This window comes from Anomalospiza imberbis, unplaced genomic scaffold (assembly GCF_031753505.1).
Source record: "Anomalospiza imberbis isolate Cuckoo-Finch-1a 21T00152 unplaced genomic scaffold, ASM3175350v1 scaffold_98, whole genome shotgun sequence".
NCBI lineage: Eukaryota > Metazoa > Chordata > Aves > Passeriformes > Viduidae > Anomalospiza > Anomalospiza imberbis.
Genome location: NW_027100601.1, coordinates 155,084 through 171,771, shown reverse-complemented (window position 1 = coordinate 171,771; position 16,688 = coordinate 155,084). Strand labels below are relative to the sequence as shown.

The 16,688-nt window shown below is 55.8% G+C and overlaps 1 pseudogene; it reads right to left on the bottom strand.

Annotated features, from left to right (window-relative positions):
- LOC137468024 (zinc finger protein 135-like) overlaps positions 1-16,688 on the bottom strand; it is an 84,923-nt pseudogene that overhangs the window by 24,021 nt on the left and 44,214 nt on the right.

Below are 16,688 nucleotides of genomic sequence, written 5' to 3'. Positions count from 1 at the left end.
TTTCTCTCTTTGCATGAAATCAATCCAGCTATTTACATCTAAAAGAGTGAAATGTTCTTTTTCTTCTAGAGTGACTTTTTAGCCAGTCCTGGATCTTAAAGCACTATTAAAACCTATTATTTGGATTGTACTGCCCCAATGCACAAACCTCACCTTCTCCCACATTTCCCCCTGCCTGCTCTTTCATTTCTCTAGGCCATGTCCCAAAAACTTAGCTTTCTAACACAATCATATTATTCTTCTCCAACAGCAACTTCCATTTGCTGCCCCATCCCTGTATTTTCCAATCAACATCTCAGCACACAGTTTTCCAGCCTTATCCCCTCCCAGTTTTACTAGGTCTTCTCTCATTCTCCACTTCACATTGCCCCACAAAGAGAAAAGCTTCCTACCTGGTTAGAGCACATTTCTACCCCAGTACTGGTTCTTCAGTGGTAGAAAACATTTCAGACCACAGCAGATTTTCTTTCAATTGAGATAGCTCAACATCACCTTCTCAAAGCTTACCAACAACCAAGGCTCAGCTTCTCTGCTGCAAGAAACTCAGCAGACTACTTAAAGCTTCACAAACTTCTGCAAAAGACCCTCAGCTCTCTACACATCCCTCATATGCTTTCCTGGTCATTAATCACTCCTTCCACCTGAGAGGGCAGGAAATTGCAGACAGATGGGTCCCTTTCAAGGGTCTCTTGACACCCTGAGAGCTTCCCTCATCTTCCTTCAAACTGCCTTCTTCTGCTTCTCCCCATACCCTAAAATCAGTGCTCATCTCCTGTGTTTGTGCCCATCTGTATCTTCTTCAACCTTTATTTTTTTTCTTCCTTTCAAAGGTTAATTGTCTAAATCACAAAAAACTTTTACTTGGCTGAATGGAGTGATCGCATAATCAATGGATCTGTAAACCCCGTGTTTCTGCTGCTCCTTATCGCCTGTTCACACATTTAAAACAGCAGCAAACATCCACCCTACCTCCTCCCTGAGCGGGGCCACTGCAATCCCGTTATCTGACTCCTACATAAAGCACTCCAGAGCATTCCTTGAGACACCTTCTGCCTCCCAGGTCATGGCTGAAACAGTTCTTTAAACCAGGAATCAAACACTTCTCTTTAAAGCATTTCAGTGCTTGATAGAGAAACATCGTACATCGATTGCAATTAACAGGGAGGAGACATCTCCTTGCTCCACACGAAAACGTTGTCAGCCATTAACACCTTCAGGAGGCTCTGCTTGAGTGGAAATAGTGCACCTTGGGATCTGGGCTATCAATCTGCTCAGCAGGGGAAGGGGTCAGAGTGGTGAAAAAACAGCTATTTGGGCCTTCAAAACAGTTTCTCTTGCAAGTCATTCTCCCCTTGAGTTTCTGTTCTAGTTAACAAATGGTGAAGCTGCCACACTTCTGATTTTCCACAGAGCTATCCTCAGTAAAAGCTGTCATGTCAATGTTTCCACGACATAGCCCTGGGGGCGGCGGGAGCGGGCTCGCCCGCTCCGACCTCGGGCTCGTCCTGCGGGGCAGCGGCGTCTCCCGGTCCTGAGCCTGCGCAGCCTGCTGGGCGTGCGGCGGCAGTGGGAGCCGCCGGAGCCGGGGCGCTGGCCGCTGTTCCGTCGGGCCCCGGCCCAGCAGGCGGGCAGCCCGCCCCGCTCCGCCCGGCGGGGGCGGTGCCCGCTGCGCGGCTCCGCGGCACGGCTCCGCCGCTCCTCGGGCCGTGCCGGGCTCCCTCGTGTCGGCCCGCGGTGCCGCGGCTCCGCACACCGCGTCTCTCTCTGCGCCCCATCCCTGCCCCGCGCCGGGGGCGGGGGGCGCCGCGCCGGGTCTGCGTTCCGCGCCGGCGCCTGTGTCCGCCGCGGTGCCCTCTGCCAGCGCTGCGGCGGGCGGCACCGCCGAGCTGCCGGCTGCTTCGGCCCCGCTCCCCCGCCTGCCGCGGGGGCTGAGGCTGCGGCGGGGCGCGGGGCTGTTCACCTTGAGCGCGGCTGCTGACGCGGCCGGCGGGAGACCGGTGGGTTCCCGTGGCCGCGGACCCTCCCCGTCGGCTCTGTGGACCCTCCCCGCCTGCCAGGTGACCGTGCGTCCGAGGCACCGCGGGCGGTTTTGGCAGGAGGTCCTGGGTAAGGCTGAGGAGATGTGCGACTCTGCCTCCTCGCAGCGCCTGCAGGATCGCGGAGGAGGCTCCTCTGGCTCTGCTGATGCTGCGGGGAGCGTGGTGTCAAGTGATGCTGCGCTGCCTCGCAGTCAGGCGGCTGCTGCTGTCCCTGTGGAGCCCACGGGACGGGACACGGCAGGTGATGCGACCTTGCCAGGGGGTCCCCAGGCTTTCCCTGTGCTTAGGGGCGTTACTCACAGCACCCATCAGCCTTTATCGTTTAAGATGGTGAAAGAAATCCGTGACACCGTTGCCCAGCATGGTGTCGGGTCTGCTGAAGTTATGCGGACGATCGGAATGCTCTTTGCTGAGATGCTGACACCTTCCGACATCCGTTCTGTGGCACATGCTCTTTTTGACTCTGTGCAGTTTGAGGTTTTTGAGGCCAAGTGGGCTCGTTTGGCGGCCAGCGCAGTGCAAAGGAATGCTATGCTCGGACCGCAGGATCCCCTCGTGAGGATGACCTCATGCAACAAACTCTGTGATGTCACAGCCCAATCTGTGACCTCACACAACCCACGCTGTGCTGTCACACAGCCCCTCTCTGACATCACAGCTGCTCTGTGCCTCCATGACACAGCCACAGAGGTGCTGCTGTCACAGATTGGGCTATGGCATCACAGAGTTTGTTGTGTGAGGTCATCAAGCAGCTAAGGCATGATAGAGGGGACTGTGTGACATCACAGAGCAGGCTGTGACATCATGGCATGGCTGTATGGCATCATAGAGCGGGCAGTGAGGTCAAAGTGTGTGCTGTGACATCACAGAGTGGCAGTATGACATCACAGGGAGGGTTTTGTGACATCAGAGAGTGGACTGTGACATCATAGAGTCGGGTATGAGGCCATAGAGCAGATTCTGCCCAAGAGCTTACAGAGCTCAAACTTAACAGGACTTAACTTATACCTTAACCTTAACTTCCACCTTCAACTTCACAATTTAGCAAAAGAGCAGCACTTTACAGTATTTAACCTAACTTATAACCTATGACTTTGCAATTTCACTGAGAAATAACATTTAACAATATTCAACTTGGCTTATATTTTAAACCTAACAACTTAGCAAAGAACAACTCTTAGCACAAATTAACTTAGCTTAGACCTTGTGATTTAACCCTACTGACAGGCCTGACTGGCTCAGCTATCCAAGGCACTCAGACCCCTCAGAGAGCAGCATTTCTGCCACATTTCCCGAGCACAGGCACTCCTGTGTGCACACAGACACAAAGAGTCAGTGCAAGGCACCTGTGAGAAATTCCCCTGAGGGCAGGGAAATGCTCCCTGCCGATGCTTTGGCATCTCCCCAGCGGGGGAAGGGTTGAGCCTGGAGGAGTGGGGGGATCGGCCCAGGCTCCCTCGTTGTTGGGGATCCCCGAGTGCAGCAAACGGGAGAGTTCCCGGCTCGGAGAGGCCCCACTCCGAGGGAGTCGCTGGCCCAGGAGAGCTCCAAGGGGCTCCTTTTGGAGCGCTGTCTGTAGGGCCCCAAGAGAGGGGCTTCAGTGCCAGCAATGTTTCATCCTGGCCGCACTTGGCATCCACAGCTTTCTTTGGCAGGGTGAGAACAGGGCTGTTGTGCCACCGAGGGAACAAAAACACTTCCCGGGGCTGCTCCTAAAGCCGCCAGGAGCTGGTTGGGCAGCAGCAGTGCCTGGAGCAGACAGTGTTTGTGATGAGCTCCAAGGAGCTGAGCCCAGGGGCTGTTGGCCAAGGCCGAGGCCCAGCGAGCATTTCTCAGCTGGCAGGGCGGCCGGAGAAGGTGGAGGCGGGGGAATAATTCACGCCCTCAGTGTGCTCCCAGTCGCTCCCAGTATTTCCATGTCCGTGCCCCAAGTGCTGCTCCCAGCCCTGATCCCTGGGGATGGGAATTTCCCGCTCCCTTGCCGGGGCAGGGTCACACCTGAGCCAGGTGTGCAGGGCAGGCCCTTGCCCTGACCCCCAGCACTGTCCCAGCTGCAGGATCTGCTTCCCACCGGCCTCTTCCTCCTGCGGCCCCGAGCCCAGCTTGGTGCTGAACAAAGGGGCTGTGCCGGGGCCATCCCCCGGCGGGGGCTGCACACCCCCCTGCCCCCTCCCCAAATTTCCTCTGGAGGAGCAGGAGCTGGGGCTGGAGCCCTGTGGGGAGGGACAAGGGGGTGACAATGGGATGGGGGGTGTCACACACGCTCTGGGGGGACACACACGGCCCCGGGGACCCCCCCATATCTTCTGCAGAGCCAGGACGATGAACCCCAACATGGAGCCACTGACCTCTGGCAGTATCTTGAGGATGGGGTCTGGTGGCAGCTTTAGGAGTCTGGGGGAGTCAAAACCACCCAAAAACACCCTCCCAGCCCCACAGCCACTCCCAGACTCCTCAAACCACCCCACAGCTCCCAGCCAGGACCCCCCCCCCCCCCCCAACTACTCCCTGCAAGATAAATGACCCCAAGAACCACCAAAACCCGTTTCCATCTCTCCCAGGACCCACCCAAATTCTCTGCAAGCCACACAGCTCTGTCAGGGACCCAAATCTCCCTCATAGACCCTGCCAAGCCCCCTCCCAGCACCACAAATGCCCACAGGATTGACAGAAGCCCTTCCCAGTCCCCCCAGGAGCCCCTAAACTCCCACCTCCCATGGCACTGACCAGGAGAGGTTGGTGGACAGGAACATTACAGCCAGGATCAGCTCGGGCGCTTCAGCAGTGATTTGGGCACTTTGGGGGAACATCCCGGATAGGGAGACCCAGGCCAGGCACTGGGACAGACAATTAGAATTCTTGGAGAACAGGCGGGCTCAGGTGGACACCTTTTGCCGGCACACCTATGAGATTGTGGACATTTCCCCTGCCTTTGATAGCTTCAGAACACCCAAATCCTCCCAAATATTCTATTGAACCAACCCTAAATTCACCCCCAAATCCAGGTAAATGGTGCAACTTTAGATCTCTTTGCTCAATTTTTTATTTTCACCCCAGTTTTGGTTGTTTAGACAGGGTGAAGAAAGAAATTATTGAAATGGAAAAGACCTCCAAGATCATGCAGCACTGCTTGATGCCACCAGAAGAAATAACTGGACAGAGCGGGTGAGATTTTTTGGGGTGTAAAGTCAACAAATCACTTTCTGCCAGTGAATTTCCAGTTTAGATCAGAGTCCTGATGGATGTTCCTGCCTCTTTGTTCATCCAGGTGCCTATGGGGATCCAGGAGGACGTGGAGACCACCTTCCAGGTGTCTTCCCAAAAGGGATCACTGGGAATGTGGGTCACCAGGGCTCTGACCAAAGTGGGTCCTCCCATGGGGGATGGAGTTGGAGCAGGGCACGAAGCTCTTCCCACAGCTGAGGCATTTGCAGGGCTTCCCTTACCGGTGCCTCCATTGGTGTTGGGTCAAGGTAGAGCTTCTGGAGCTCTTCCCACACTGGGGACACTCGTAGGGCCTCTCCCCAGTGTGGATGCGTTGGTGGGTGACGACGTGGGACTTTTGTTTGAAGCCCTTCCCGCAGTTCGGGCAGCGGAAAGGCCTCTCCTCCATGTGAATCCGCTGGTACCTGAGGAGACTGGAGCTGGTCTGAAACCTCTTCTGACACTGGGGACACTCGTAGGGCCTCTCCCCAGTGTGCATGCGTTGGTGGTTGACGAGGTGGGAGCTGCAGCTGAAGCCCTTCCCACACTCCCCACACTCGTAGGGCCATTCCCCGGTGTGGATCATCTGGTGCTGGATCAGCTGGGAGCTCTGCCTGAAGCTCTTCCCACACTCCAAGCACTTGTAGGGCTTCTCCCCATGGTGAACCTGCTCATGGCCCACCAGCTCCGAGCTCTGGCTGAAGCTCTGTCCACCTTCCTGGCACAGGATGCCAGGGCTTTTTGGGCTCCCAGGGTCCCTTCTCCCCTCCTTCTCTGCTTTGGGCTGCAGGGGCTCCAAGGAGTCCCCCCTGCCCTTCTCCAGGCTGTTGAGGGTCCCGCCAATGACGGCGCTCCCCCCTCTCTGGGCTCTCCACTTTGGGCTCCTGGGGGACACAGGGCTCTGCTCCTCCAGGCTGCCTCTGCCGGCAGCTGCCACCGGGACCCCCCAGTGTCCCCCCAAGGGGCCTTTTCCACTCAGCTTTGCAGTTCTTCATTCTCCAAACATCCCCCCAAAAAACCCAACCCAGGGACCCCCACAGGATATCTGGGCCAAGCTCCCCATCCCTGGTCAACCATGGGATGGGGGCTGATGGTCCCAGCAGGGCTGTGAATTCAGGAAGGGCTCGACCTCGTGGTTCCTTTTTCTTTTCCTGATCCTCCTTTGTCCCTCCTCTTCCTCTTCGTCCCACTCCTCCTCTTCCATCCCTCCTCCTCCTCCCTAAGCCCACCTCCTTCTCCTACTTCCATCCCTTCTGGCTCTCCTCCTCCATCCCTCTTCTTCCCTCCCTCCTCCTCCTCCCCAAAGAGCAGCGACACCCTTGGTGCCCCGTTCCCGCAGCCCTGACAGCCTGCGGCAGGAGCGGGGATGGAGCCGGGACGGGTCAGGATGGGCAGCGCGGGGCTCTCGGCTGGTTCCCAACCGCTGGGGGCGGGGGGAACCCGGCCCGGGCAAAAGGAGAGGCAAACTGGGGAAACTGGGGGCTGCACATCCAAACTGGGCCTTGCTGGGGACCCTGCCAGGGGACTGCCAGCACTTGGGGCTCCTCTCAAGAGATCCGGGAGGGGGGAATGCAGAGAGGGCTGGGGGATCCCAGGAATGGCAGCACTGGGAGTGACTTTTTTATACTGGGATCGTACTGGGATCATACTGGGAGCAGCTGGGCCCATGCTGGGGCAGACTGCGGTCACACTGAGGGAGACTGGGATCATATTGGGATCATACTGGGATCACACTGGGACAGAGTAGGAGCCTGCAGCGGGCAATTGACACCATGCTGGCGCAAATAGGATACACTGGGAGTGACTGGGATCATTCTGAGTTTGACTGGGAGCAACTGTGAGCAACCGGGATCATGCTATGAGCAAGTGGGAGGAACTGGGAGTCACTGGGTGCATGCTGGGGGTGACTGGAAACAACTGGGCTTTTACTGGGATCAACTGGGATCATGCTGGAGGTGACAGGGATCATATTGGCAGTGAGTGCAACTACACTGAGGCTGACTGGGAGTGGTGGTGAACAAATGGGATCATGCTGGAAGGAACTGGGAGTGACTGGGAGTATGCTGGAAGGAACTGGGGTACACTGGGAGAGACTGGGAGTGGCTGGAACAAAAGTGAGGGTGAAAGGGAGCAACTGGAACCATGTGGGGCACAACTGGTTCATACTGGGAGTGACTGCGAGTAGACTGGGCTCATCTCTGGACCATACTGGGAAGGACTGGACTAATACTGGGAGTGTCTGAGACTGACTGGGAAAACACCAGGCACATCATCCCCCATACTGGGTGTGACTGGGAGCAACTGGGAACACACTGGATGAAAGTGGGAGCAACAGGGACTGTGCTCGTGCAAATTGTATCATAACGGGGAATGACTGGCAGCATCTGGGCTCCTGCTGGGAGCAGCCCCTGGCGGCCCCGGGAGCCCCGCACCCCTTTCCCGGCCATGCCGCCCCTCCAGCCCCAGCACCCCCCATTGCCGGGGTGCCGGCACTGCCAGGGGTCCCCCCCTCTCGGGGTCCCCGCTGGGGCTTCTGGGGCTCTCCTCTCTCTGGACTCCCGCTCAGGGCAGCCGCGGCTCTCCTGGGGCTCCCCAAAACCGGTGTCCCCCTGCCGGGGCTCTGCTGCCCTCACCGCCCACCGGGACCCCCGAAAAACACCTCCCGGGGACCCCCCGATGTCCCCCCGAGGACCAGCTGCGGCTCGGCTTTGGAGCCCTGCCAGCTCCAAACATCCCCCCAAAAAAGTCCCAAACTCAGGGAGCCCCGGGATATTTGGGCCGAGCTCCCCCTCCCCGGGCACCTGCGGGATGGGGGCGATGCTCCCGGGGTGCTGCGAGCTCAGGCAGCGCCAGGGCCACGCGATTCCTTCTCTCCTCTCCTCCGGCTGCTCCCTGCTGCCGCTGCGCCTCTTCCTCCCTCCCTCCTCCTCCTCCTCTGCTCCCGAAGCCCCCGCAGCCGCGGGAGGGGCGGGGATGGAGCCGGGACAGGTCGGAACGCAGAGAGGGCTGGGGGGGATGCCAAGAGTGGCAGTGCCTGGGCTGTCCTGGGATCATACTGGGAGCGGCTTCTGGGTGACCGAGTTCTACTGGGATCATACTGGGATCGTACTGGGAGTGAGGAGGAGCAGCGCGATGGCTCCAGCGCTGGGGCTGGGGGCGCTCCTGGGGCCCCGGGGGGGCAGCGAGAGGTGAGGGGGACCCCCGGCACCGGGACTCTTTGGTCGCCCATTCTGGAGCACCGAGGGGCCCCTGAACTCCCATTCCCGGGCGCCGCCATCCCCCCGCACCCCCATTCCCGGCCTGGGTTCCACCCCGCACCCCCTAATCCGGCACCGGCAACCCCCGCTCCCCTTTCCCGGCCATGCCGCCTCTCCCAGCACCCCGAGCCCCCTTTTCCTTCACCCAGAGACCCCCTGGACCCCTATTCCTGCCTTTCCCAGTGCCCAGCCCCTCCTTTCCTCAACACCGAGGACACCCGGGACCCTATTCCCAGCCAGCCTGGGTTTTCCCACCTTTTGCAGGGAATGGGGACACCGGGGACCCTTGCAGTCCTCTTTGCTGACGATAGTGACACAATTCGGCTCGCCCAAACGCCTCCTGGATCTCCCCTAAGGCCCCAGTGGGGATTCCTGGGAGTTCCCCTGTGTTCCCCCTTTCCCAGGACTTTGGGGGTCCCCCCGACCTGTCCGTGCACCCCTAGATTTCTTCCACAGCCCCCTGTGATGGTGGGGGTGGGGGCCGAGTGCTGGCGCCCCCCTGCCTGCAGCAGATCAAGCGGGGAGGGGAGTTTGGGGGGGGTCCCTGAGCATTTGGGGTCCCCTGGGTTTTGGGGTGACCCCCGGGCCTCCCAGGATCTCCCTGAACACGCTGACGCTGCCCGTGCACAGTGGGAAGGTTCATACCCGGCACGGGGTCTCAGCTCTGTCACCGGCATTGCCCAGGAACCCCCAAACCCTCCCGGGAACCCCCAAATCCCCCGGGACACCCAGACCTCCCCGGGACCCCAAAATCATCCCTGGGCCCTCCAAAAACTCCCCAAGACCACAAAAACCCCACACAGACACCCCCCAAACCATCCCAGGACATCAAAATTCCCACAAGACCTCCTAGCACCCCCAGACACCCCTGAGAATGTTCTTACATGGCAGAGGGACCTCATTTCTGTCACTGGCAGGTACCCCAAACCAGCCTTGGGTTCCCCCTGGGATCGCCCGATCCCCCCCTTTGGGAATCCTGAAAACCCCCCTGGGAACCCCCAAAAATCCAACGGGACCCCAAAAACCCTGGATATAGACAAAACCCCAGTCAGGAATTCATCATGAAATTTATACCCAGCATGGGATCCCCATCACCATCATCGGCATCACCCGGGTACCCCCAGATCCTCTCGGGATCCTGTTCCTGATGCAAATGGAAAGAGAACTGGGGTGTGAAAAATAAAGCTTGTTTCTTTTCAGAAAAACAGCAATGAAAACACAGAACACATTTACATTGTAAGAATATTTGTAACAACAACAATATATAGAATGTATATACCTAAGCACATATGTTATGGTTTGACGCTGGCGCGATGCCAGCGCTCCCATGAAAATGCACTTTTTAAAATAATTGCTGTGAGATGTGATCAGGAACAGAGCAGAGCAGGCTCAAGCTTAATAACAAAGAAAAGAACTTTATTAAACTACTACTACTATAAAAACACAGACACTCAATCCTGGACAAAGACCTTCCAAAACACTCTTCCTCCTCCCAACTAATTCCCACCTAATTTCCAAATGGAACCACAGTGAGACACCACCCGGGATCCTGATCAAGTTGCCACCCTTCAGATATTCAAATACTCAATCTTTCAAGGGAGACAGGAGTCTCTCCTGTGCCACAGACCCCCCAGGAAACACAATTGCCACCCTTGTGTTTCCATGTCACACATGGCAACTGCCCAGAGAAAATCTGCCGTGGTGAAACTCTCCTCTCCATGTCACAGTGCTCTCACCACCGTGCATGGACAGACTGCTCATAGGGCTCCTTTAAGGATGCTTTGCCATGGACCAAAAGAGACAACAGTTCAGTTTCTCATTGCGGGACTACAGTCCCCCCCATTTTCCCCTGGGGCTGAGGGTCCAAGAACAGAGGTCTTCTTCTCCTCTTCTTCTTCCCTGAAGATAGAGGGCTTCTCCACACTTTCTCCTCCAACTCTCCTCTGTTCTCTCTAATCCTCTGCTGGTAATCACTGAAAAAGGTCTCTTGGCTCACCAAACCACCCCCCTAAGTGCAGCTTCTGTCAGGAGAATTTGGTTCAGTCTATGGCTAACAAGAAAAGTCCAGCCACAAGCCACTCCATCATCTCCTTCCAACTCAAGAATTTCTTCTTCCATCATCTCGGATCCCACACTGTCTCTCTTCTACTTCAAATCAAGGAGGAGTAATATTTTACAAAGCCTTCATTTCTCAGGAAAGGGTTAAAAGCTCAGACTCCCTGGACGGCTGATATCTCTGCCCAGCAGCCGATTCCCAAGGCCAAGGCTGGGCACCTTATCCCCCTCCTTCTCCTCCGCGCCAGCAAAGTTACAGGTGCCGTCTGGACTCTCTGTCTCTTCCCTCTTGGCGGGGGGAACGACAAAGGCATCTCCACTTCTCTCCACCCTTCTGTCCACAGGAGCTGGCTCGGTTCCAGTCCTTCTACCCCTCGGCTCACCTCGACCAGACCGCATGGCTTCCCCTCCCCCACCCAGCCCCATGGCTGGGCAGGGGAGATCTGCACTGCACCCTGACCAGAACCAAAGAGAGCGAGCTCTTGGGAGTTCCTGCTTTTAACCCCCTGTGTTCTCAGAGGCGTATCCACACCTTTAGTGGCCACTTTAGGTGCCAATATCCAAACTTGACTACTGATTGGTTTGACCCAACTTCCTGAAAGAATTCACTTCCATGTCAAACCACAACAGCATATCCAACAAAAGTCAATGAAACGTATTTACAGAAGACAAAAAGAAGCCCTGAAACCTATGGCCTAAAGACAACAACAAACTCTACAACGTATGTACAAAAGGGTGGCGTCTCTGTCCGGGATCTCCATCGGTCCTTGAGGAAAAGCAAGAGGCACAGTCACTCCAATCAGGCAGAGAGGGCTCTTCCATGTGCCCCCAGGCTGGCCCAGCAAGCGCAGCACAGGCTGGGGATGGCCACCAGAACCCAATGCACCGGGTCCCACATCCCTGAGCAGGGACCACCCAGCCCAGTCCCAGCCTGGCAGCAGGGGACCCACTCTGCCTGTGGGGACCACATGCCTGTCCTGCTGCTGGGATTGGTCTTCATCCCAAGATCATGGCCTCTTCCTCATCTTTTTCATCAATGTCCATGTCCTCAAGGTACTCTTCCATTTCCACGTCCATCTCCTCTTCCACATCTACCTCCATCTCTTCCTCTCCAGTCTCTTCTCCATCCACTTCCATCTCCTCCTCCGTATCCATCTGCATGTCCACCTCCATCTCTTCCTCTCCAGTCTCTTCTTCATCCACTTCCATATCCTCCTCCGTATCCATCTGCATGTCCACCTCCATCTCTTCCTCTCCACTCTCTTCTCCATCCACTTCCATCTTCTCCTCGGTATCAATCTCCATGTCCACTTCCATTGCATCGTCTCCAGTCTCTTCCCCATCCACTTCCATCTTCTCCTCTCTATCAGCCTGCATGTCCACCTCCATCTCGTCCTCTCTCTCTGTGACAGCCTGCAGAGGTAGCAACACCTCTGAGTGGGGTCCCTGTCCCACCCCATCCCCACAGAACTCCAGCCCAGCCGGGCAGCCGGGGGGTGTCCACCTCCATGGAATGGCACCGTACCTTCCTCAGGACAAATGTGAGCATCCTGCAGGGACGGATGACAAAATCCAGGCAACAGAGAGCTTTCAGGACTGATGGGAGCATCAGGGCGCAGGTGACGAGAAGGGTGACAGGGAGCATGGTGAAGGGTGAGCTGGCACGAGGGCTGGCACAGGGTGGGCTGACACAAGGGCCAGTGGTTGTGTTGTGCTCTTTGCTGGATGCTGGAGGTTCCTGCTGGAACATCACATCTGTGACATCACAGTGGATCTAAAGAGCATCTTGTCCCAAGCTGAGCAATCTTCCCCAGCCCATGCTGCTCACAGCCCTGTTGCCAAGGATGGGGCATCCACAGCCTGGGCCAGTGCCTCAGCAGCCTTCGTGTAAAAGAGCAGCTCCCTCAGATCCAACTTCAATCAGCCTCCTGCAGTTGAAAGCCATCCCCCCTTGTCCTGTTGCCACGGGCCCGGCTGAACACTGTCCCCGTCTTTCCTGTGGGACCCTTCCAGTCCTGCAGAGCTGCAGTGAGGCCTCCCCAGTGTCTCCCCTTTCCAGGCTGAGCATCCCCAGCCCCACTTGGACAGCAGTCAGGTAGATCAGGGGGAGTCAAGGCTGAAGTCAAATAGCATCAGGAACTGAGAGGTGGAAGCTTTAGGCCCAGGTTTGCCTCTATAATAACAGTGGAGGGGAAGATGGTGGGACACTGGCTCTGTTCTAACCGGTGAATATTTTCTTTTTTTTTTTTTTTCCTTCTTTTCTGTCATGCTGATGCAGGTGTTGCTGTTTGCAAGGAAGCTTGGCACAATATCCATTGTCTTCTCCATTTGTGAAACACCGAGCAGAGTCTGGGCAGGCTGATGATGCAGAGCAAAATCTGCAAATACACCGGTGATCCTGAGCCTGGAGGATGCAGCTAAACCCGGCCAAAAATAATTTCTGGAAAGTCAAGCCTGGTTTACATTTTCTTGAGTTTGGCTATGCCAACTTCACCAGTCATTCATAAAAAAGCAAACATAAAGCTCAAACCAAAACGGACAAAAACCCAAACAAACAAACCCACGCAAACCAATCAAACAAATAGATAAAAAAAAACCCTAATAAAACCAAAGAGAAATAGGAGTTAGTATTAGGTGTGAGGATATCACAGCAGGCAAATGGCTGCTTCCCACAGGATCACCATGAAAAGCCACATATAACAGCTGCTCCAAGATATAGCCAACAGGAGAACTGTAAAAGTGATACATGGCCACTTTGGGGGCAGCTCCACATTAAGGTGAAGGATGAGCACACAGTGGTACAGATCCAGCATTCCCCACCCTCCAGGCTGCTGTGTGCTCCTGATGATGCAACTGAGAGCTTGGATAGCAGCAATGACAAACCTGCCTCTAGAATCAAAGTAGCCCCTCCTTTCTCCCCTGAACAATCAGCAAATTCTTGGTTCACTGACGCCTCTGCCAAACGAGAGGGGAAGGTGTGGAGATACAGGGCAGCAGCCCCCCACATTTCCTCTGGTGAACTAGTTATTACTGGGGGAGAAAGCAGTGCTCAGGCTGGGGAGCTGATAGCAGTTTGGAGTGGTTCCCAGCGTGAGGCACAGAATACCTCTCTTGTCTGTATCTACTCTGACTCCTCTGCTGTGCACCAAATAATCCCAACAATCCAGCACATTACCCTGGCCAACCTGTGCTGCTGGACCTCCCTTACTCTAGGGCTAGTACCACTTGTGCTAACACATGTCAAGCCTGGTTTACATTTTCTTGAGTTTGGGTATTCCTGAACCGGGGGAGGGGGCTTTCTGGGGATGGGGTGCCACAGGGGTTCCCCTCCCCCATTTTTGGGAGGTTTCCCATGGTGCCCCCTCCCCAAAAACTCCGCGGGCACCCTGAAGTGGCTCCTGTTCCACCGGCTGGTGCCCCCTGATCCAGGACGGCCCCCGGTGAGTCTGGGGGGCTCTGGGGGGATTTTGGGGGGATTTTGGTGGCATGTATGGGCTTTGGGGGATTTTGTTGGGAGATTAGGGGGAATTATTGGATTTTGGAGAGAATTACTGGGTTTGTGGGGTTATGGGGGTTTTGTGGGTTTTGAGGATTTTGGATTTTAGGGATTTTTTTAGGGTTTTGCGGTGGTTATTTTTTGGGGGGTTTATTGAAATTTTTGGGCGGGTTTTTTTTGTTTTTTTTTTTTTTTTTTTTTTTGGTTTTTTTTTTTTTTTGATGGGTTCCATTGGGATTTTGTTGGATTCTTTGGTGTTTAGGAGTTTTTAATTGGGATTTTTGGGGGATTTTGGGGGGTTTTAGTGGAATTTTGGGGGGCTTTGGAGTTGTCCCAGGGTGTGGGGAAGGGCTGAGAGGCACCAAAGTCTCCTTTAAACCCCTGAAAGTCCCAATAAACCCCATGAAATTGCTATTAAATTTCACAAATTCCCATTAGAACACCCTCGAATCCCAATAAAAGCCCACAAAATCCCAATTAAACCCCACAAATCCCCGCCAAAAATGTCTCCAAAACCACAAGAAGCCCCACAAAATACTCATGAGACCAAAGAAATTCCGTCAACAACCTAAAAAAAACCTACAAACCCCCCCCCAAATCCCCACTAAAATTCCTAACAAACCCAATTCCCCAAAGAATCCCACTAAATGCCCCCACAATTTCAATAAAATGCCTCCAAATCCCCTAAAAATCCCAATAAAACCCAGAAATAATTCCAGAGGATCCTACAAAATCCCCACAAAATCCCAATAAAACCTTCCAAAATTCTAAAGAAAACACAAAAAATTTCAATTAACCCCCAAATACCCCCAGGAAAACAACTTCTCACTCAAAGCACCAATAAAACCCCTCAAAATCCAAACTCCCCAAAATCCCCCAACTGCCTCCAAACCCAATAATTCTCCCCAAAAACCCCAACAATTCCCCATAAACTCCCAACACAATTCCCCAAAGCCCAAAAAAGCCCCAAATGCCCAAACCCCTTCCGAGCCCTCCCTGGTCCCTCCCGGTCCCGCCCAGGCCCGTCCGGGGCCGCGGCCAAAACTGCCCGGAGCGGACGCGGAGGTCCCGGAGCGACCCCGGAGCTGATCCCGGGCTCGGCCTCGGGCTCGGCCCCTTTGGGGGATTTTGGGCCAAACCGGGCAGGTTTAGGGTGGGCTTCAGATCCCTTGCGGGGATCCCGAGCCTTTTCGGGTGGATTTTCAGCCCCTGTGGCTGATTTGAGGCCGAATCTGGTGGGGTTTCGGGGGGATTTCAGACCCCTTTGGATGATTTTAGGCCCATGGGGGTGGGGCTGGGGCCCATTTGGGTGAGTTTAGGAAAAACTGGGCCCATATGGGTGAATCCTAATCCTGTGTGGGTGATTTTAGGTCCCTTTTTTGGGTGTTTTGGGCCCGTTTAAGTACGGTTTTTTGCTTCTTTGGGCAATTTTAGTTTGAACCAAGCCTTTTTAGGGTGATTTTAGGTCTTCTTGTGTTGGTGTCAGGGACATTTTGGTTATTTTAGATACCTTTGGATGATTTTAGGCTGGACCAGATACTTTCAGGGTGGATTTTAGTCACATTTGAAAGATTTACGGGTGATGTTAAGCCATTTCTTGAGGGCTATAAAACACTTGGGGCAGTTTTAAGCCCCTTTGGTTGGATTTTAGAGCCCTCTGGATACTTTTAATCCCATTTGGTTGATGTCAGGCTGAACCATGTGGATGTAGGCTGCATTTGATGCCCTTTTGGGTGATTTTGGGTCAAACCGGGCTTTTTTAGGACAGCGCGTCCCCTTGGCCCCGCTCCTTTCCCCTCACAGTTCCGCCCTTTCCTCGCCCCCTTTCCCTTCACGGTTCAGGATCCCGGAGCGGGGGAGGAGGAGGAGGGAGGGAGGAAGAGGCGCAGCGGCAGCAGGGAGCAGCCGGAGGAGAGGAGAGAAGGAATCGCGTGGCCCTGGCGCTGCCTGAGCTCGCAGCACCCCGGGAGCATCGCCTCCATCCCGCAGGTGCCCGGGGAGGGGGAGCTCGGCCCAAATATCCCGGGGCTCCCTGGGTTTGGGGTTTTTTTTGGGGTGGGATGTTTGGAGCTGGCAGGGCTCCAAAGCCGAGCCGCAGCTGGTCCTCGGGGGGACATCGGGGGTCCCCGGGAGGTGTTTTTCGGGGGTCCCGGTGGGCGGTGAGGGCAGCAGAGCCCCGGCGGGGGGACACCGGTTTTGGAGAGCCCCGGGAGAGCCGTGGCTGCCATGAGCGGGAGCCCAGAGAGAGGAGAGCCCCAGAAGCCCCACCAGGGACCCCGAGAGGGGGGGACCCCTGGCAGTGCCGGCACCCCGGCAATGGGGGGTGCTGGAGCTGGAGGGGCGGCGTGGCCGGGAAAGGGGTGTGGGGCTCCCGGGGCGCCAGGGGCTGCTCCCAGCAGGAGCCCAGATGCTGCCAGTCATTCCCCGTTATGATACAATTTGCCCCCAGCGCTGTTCCCGTTGTTCCCAGTGCCATCCAGTGTTTTCCCAGTTCTCCCAGCTGCCCCTAGAATAGTCCCAGTCACTCCCAGTAAGATCCCAGTATGAGTCCAGTATGATCCCAGTCTCTCCCAGCAGGGCCCCAGTCACTCACCCTTGTCCCCAGTTGCCCCCAGTGTGGTCCCAGTTGGCCCCAGC